Source organism: Podarcis pityusensis (genome assembly GCF_964106645.2).
Source record: "Podarcis pityusensis genome assembly, chromosome: 5".
NCBI classification, from domain to species: Eukaryota; Metazoa; Chordata; class Lepidosauria; order Squamata; family Lacertidae; genus Podarcis; species Podarcis pityusensis.
In genome coordinates, this window is record NC_138032.1 from 11,531,625 (window position 1) to 11,537,624 (window position 6,000).

Below are 6,000 nucleotides of genomic sequence, written 5' to 3' on the forward strand. Positions count from 1 at the left end.
CGGAAAATCCTCAGAGGTGTTGACAGAAGTCTAAAATATTGTATAAGATGAGAAGCTATGTTGTATGACTGTTGGAACTGATACGTTAAAAAATCAATAAAAATGTGTGTGTGTGTGTGTGTGTGTGTGTGTGTGTGTGTGTGAATTAATGAGAGGCGTGAACTGGAAAGGAAGCGAAGGTGGGGCTTTAAATGGGGGAAGAGGAAGGGGCGGAACTCAGACTCGGCAACAGCTAATTTGGAAGCAGACGCTGAGTGACTGAGCTCCAGAGTGATTTGTGTGTTTGAGCAATAAACCTGAGTTAATTACTGCCAGAGTTGTCTCACTTCTGTGCAAGAAACTATGTTTGCCTCCATGGTTGGAGGCCATAATCCTTCTGAATACAAGAGGGAAGAGTGTGTTTCCTAGTGGTGTCTGGCTGGTCTTTGTGAGAAAAGGATGCTGGACTAAATAGTCCATTGGCCTCATCCAGCCGGCTCCTCTTATGCTCTTAAATACATACATGGAATGCTGCTTCATACCAAGTCAGGCCAAAAGTCCACTTAGCTCAGTATTGTCTACCCTGACTACTGTGGGCTTTCCATCATATAGATGCTTAATCTGCTGCTCTTATCTTTTCATTGTTTTTTACTTTCCTGGTTTTATGCTGAATATAAGATAGATTGCCAGACTGAATGTTCTCTGGATTTACCTTGCTTTGAAAGCTCAGTGCATTAGGCATACGGGCAAATAATTATTTGGTTAAGTATTTGGAAATACACATGAAGAAGTGGGGCTTGCAACAAAACGTCGCTGTGCAAGGTGCAAGAACAAACAAGAGAATGCAAACAAGAGTCAAGGTAGCCTGCCAGTTAAATATAAATCTATTACACACACAAAACAACTTTAAAAGGAGAACTTTGTAAAAACAGTATCATATCCAGATGGCCGACAAATTAAGCTCCATATACTATCATACCGATAAATTGTATCCATGTGAATACAGCCGGTGATTAAAATGAAATAACATGCACAATAACAGAAAACAAATATTTTCTAAAGCCAATAGCTGAAGCCAGACACGTTTTGACTAGCCTTCTTCAGTGGCAGATAAGGAAAACAGAATATCAACATGAGCATCGGTCTAGAAGGTATAAGCTTTTTTTATTGTGTGCAGCAACGAAAATTTCTTTCCAGATTGGATAATGTAGACCTTTTAACCTTTGAACAGGCAGAACTGGCCAAACCCCCAAAGGATTTTTTCTTCAGACATTCTTTGGAAACAATCTGATTCTACCACACAGACACCTTGCAAGAGTCAGACAGGATGCTTAAGTCCTCACAGGGATGTACTTGAGTCTTTTTCCCATTAGGGTTTTTAGTCTAATATATGTGGGACCAGGTTGCTGCATTGCAAAGTTTGGGTTCTCCCAACCCTGCAGAAACCTCCCCCCCCCCCGGCCCTGTGCATGAGTTCAGATGTTCGGGCTATATAACAATCCACAGTCAGAGAATAAGGTGTTTTTTTTTAGTGTTTAGGATTGCAACAACCCAGGACTCATTAGCAGGCACCGCTTGACACAGCTAACGATACACCTTTCCAGCACGCCAGTTTAGTTTCGGTGTAAATCTGTAGTGTGATGCCATTCACAAGCTTCATGAATACATTTCAAATGGAAGATTCTCGGTTTTTCAGGCCGCTGCTGCGTGATGCAGTACAAGTGCGCTCGGAAATGTGGGGACAAAGATCTTCAGAGCCCTTGATCAAAGGCAAACGCAAGAGGAGCCATTTCGCTTGATCTTAAGAAAGCTTTTGACAGAGTTAACTGCTAGATCTTAATTAGCAAACATCCACTGACAGGGCTTCTCTGAGAGAAGCAGAGTTTCATAGCTGTCTTCTGGAATGAGGGATGAAGTAGGGAGGTAAGTTTGAAGTTGATGAGATTGAAGGTAGAAAAAGAAGAGAAGATGTGCTCTGACTATATTCAAATCCCAGGGGCCTATCAGCACTACGGGCAAAGATTTTCTAAGTGGACTGCAGCTAGCACTCTCCAGGCATTCAAAAGCACATATAAAAGATCGAGCTGGGCATGGTTTTATCGTTTATTCATTGCATTTTTTGCACTCAAGTGCCTCAAAGTGACTTACACAGCAAAAACAAAACAATGGAGATATTAAGATCAGATGAGAACAGCAATCAACAAAAACTAAAATACTCATCCAAGTAGGAACAAATCCTACTTAAAGCATGAGCACCCCAAAGGCCACTAACAGAGTGGTGCATGCTCTGGTTATCTCCCGCTTGGACTACTGCAATGCGCTCTACGTGGGGCTACCTTTGAAGGTGACCCGGAAACTGCAATTAATCCAGAATGCGGCAGCTAGACTGGTGACTGGGAGCGGCCGCCGGGACCACATAACACCGGTTCTGAGAGATCTGCATTGGCTCCCACTACGTTTCCGAGCACAATTCAAAGTGTTGGTGCTGAGCTTTAAAGCCCTAAACGGCCTCGGTCCAGTATACCTGAAGGAGCGTCTCCACCTCCATCGTTCAGCCCAGACACTGAGATCCAGCGCCGAGGGCCTCCTGGCGGTTCCCTCATTGCAAGAAGTAAGGTTACAGGGAACCAGGCAGAGGGCCTTCTCGGTAGTGGCCCCTGCCCTGTGGAACGCCCTCCCAGCAGATGTCAAGGCAATAAACAACTATTTTACTTTTAAAAGACAACTGAAGGCAGCCCTCTTTAGGGAAGCTTTTAATGTCTGATGCTGTATTGCTTTTAATATTCAGTTGGAAGCCGCCCAGAGTGGCTGGGGAAACCCAGCCAGATGGGCGGGATATAAATAATAAATTATTATCATCATCATCATCATCATCATCATCATCATCATTATTAACATATCAAACTGCCTTCCCAATTCAAAACCATGGGTAATTTCGTGAGGACCTGGAAATAATTTGCTAGTTATAATAATGCAGCTGGTGTGGACAGGGTGGGTAGAGATTTCTCCCTCTTTCCCCGTCTCATAATACTTGGGGACGTCCATTGAAGCTGAATGTTAGACGCCATGAGAAATACAAAAGAAAATAGCTCACATCGAGCATAGTTAAATTATGGAATTCTGTCCCACAAGATGTAGCAATGGCAACCAACCAGGATGGCCTTAAAATGAGGATTACTCAAATTCATGGATGACAGTGCTACCAGTAGCTACTTGCCATGACGGCTATACGCTACCTCCACGGTTGGAGATAGCACACCTCTGTCAGCTGCTCAGGTTTGTGGGCATCCCATAGACACCTGGTTGGTTGTGAGAACAGAGTGCTGGATTAGATGTGCCCTTGGCCTGATCTAGCAAGGCTCTTCTTAAATTCTTAAGTCAGGCCTGGCCTGTCTCAGCTGCCTTAGCGATGCATATGACTTTTGCGAGTCCTTTTTTGCAACTGACTCACAGAGCTGTCCCTTCCTGATGACATCATGCAGCTGAACAGAAGGCTAACCCCGTTCTACCCCAGCAGCGCTTTAACAATGGGGAATTAAGTATCCCCTGTCCTGTATAAGGACGCGGGTGGTGCTGTGGTCTAAACCACTGAGCCTTGGGCTTGCCGATCAAAAGGTCGGCGGTTCGAATCCCCGCGACGGGGTGAGCTCCCGTTGCTCAGTTCCAGCTCCTGCCAACCTAGCAGTTTGAAAGCATGCCAAAAAGTACAAGTAGATTCATAGGTACCACTCCGGCAGGAAGGTAAACGGCGTTTCCGTGCGCTGTTCTGCTGTTGGTGTTCCGTTGAGCCAGAAGTGGCTTAGTCATGCTGGCCACATGACCCAGAAAAACTGTCTGCATAGCAGACAATTGCCAGCTCCCTCGGCCTGTAAAGCGAGATGAGCGCCACAACCCCAGAGTTGTTCGCAGCTGGACTTAACTGTCAGGGGTCCCTTTACCTTTATTATCCCGTATGACTTTACAAATCCTGGTCCATCAGGCAACACTTTGGGGACTGAAACAAATTCTTTTTCTAGCCATCTGTGTTTTGCTCTGATAAAATTTCCCAATGGGAAGAAAGATGGCCCTATTGACTTCTGCCGAGATCGCGGTAATGCACCCCAGCTGACAATATGTCTCCATATAACCAGAATTATTGTACATCAAAGATAACTACATATCTGGCTACATCGCTCTATAGCTTATTTTATAGATACAGTCTTTGCTTTCCATCTGTGTTCTGACTGTCGGCAGGCATTGTCTGACATTGAAATGCATGAGATTCCTGTCGTTTTCCACATGTCGAAGCCAATCTCCACCAGTTGTCAATCTGGACTTGGATATTTTGTGTTAAATATATCCGCATCTCAGTAAACAAAGAATCGGCAACTAGATACTGGCTGGCTTCTGTCCATGGGATGCCAACAAAGTGAAAAAGGAGCTATGACTGGCCAAGCAATGAACAGCGACTTTCTCAGTTGGAAGAGTCAAGTGTTTTCTTTTTCGTGGCCTTAGGGGCTTTCAGTGATGTACCCATTTATATTTGATGGGCACAACAAATTAAGGATTTTCCTGGAAGCTTCTGAGAACCTTACAGCCTCCTCAAAAGTCAGGTGATAACTATCTCCATGCCCCTGGTGTATCAACAGTTTAGGGGGAAATCCTGCTTTCTTGCAGTCAGGGCAGGCTCCAGGATGTAATGTGCCAGCAACAAATGGCTCTCTGGTGAGTTCCTGGATAGCACTGTTGGTATAGCATGAGACTCTTAATTCCAGGGTCATGGGTTCGAAGCCTGTGTTGGGTGAATGATTCCTGCATTGCAGAGAGTCGGTCTGGATGACCCTGGTGGCTCTACAGTTCTATGGTTCTATGTCATCCAAAGACTGGCATATGCAGCGGGCACCTGCAAGCAGCTCACAGTTTTAATAATTTTAATGATATCCCAACCCAGCATTGCTTTGCAGGACACAGTAGAAAAATCAAATAGCAATCCCCAATAGAACCCATCCTCACATTTTTGGAAGTGGGGCAGGACCTTTTTAAAAGTTGGACCCTACATACAGGGTCCCTGGCAGCTGCCTCATGCCAGGTGCAGACAACAGCCCTTCTGATTGTGCTCCATATTATGGCATGAAGCCTCTCCTTTTTATTCTCTTCACTCGTTTCCTATCCCTTTCCATCTACAATCAAAATGTAATGCTATTACTTTTAGTGCCTTTAATGATTTTACTGCTCTTATCGGCCTTCCCTGATCTTCCTGTATTCTCCTCAGCTTTGAGTTCCATTCCTCTGATTCAGTCTTTTGTTTCTTCTTCTGAAAACACACCTCTAAGGCGTCAGAGGTCAGAGCAGAGAGATGGTGCAAAGCATGATGTGTGTACAGGATGGGCCCCTCTTATATCAATGGACCCCCTAAGGATGGGTTGCTCTAGTGCAGGGATGTCCAACAGGTCAATTGGGATTGACTGGTTGATCCCTAGGAGGTTGCAGTCGATCACTGTCAATCGTGGGCTCATTTTCCCTGCCCTCTCTCCCCTGCCTGTATTTTCTCCTGATATCTGTAATGGAAGACGGAGTTTTTGCTGTGAGGCATAATGTTTTCATAGTGCTGTTTTGGTCAGCAACTAATCTCCTTCCCCCTTAAAAGCCCCCCCCCCAAAGGAACCCCAACAAAATGGGCATAAAATGGGGTATTTCACACCTATAAAAAGGGTCAAAAACTTTTACCTGAACCCCTAAAAATGGGGCATTCCCCCTCACTAAAAAAGCTCAAGAACCTTGACCTGAACCTTGACCTGAACCCCTAAAAAGGGGGTAGATCACTGTCAGATTTTAATTCTGAAAAGTAGATCACAGTCCCTCTGGAGCTGGCCACCCCTGCTCTAGTGGAAGTGGTGGCATTGCCAGGCAGCCATTTTAATTTCCCACAATGCTTCACACCAGGGCACGGTGGGATATTAAAATGGCGCCTCCCAAATCTCCACTATGGGGCTGCCATTCCCCGCCCCCCAGCAACCTCAGGCAACTCTTGAGGGAAATGAC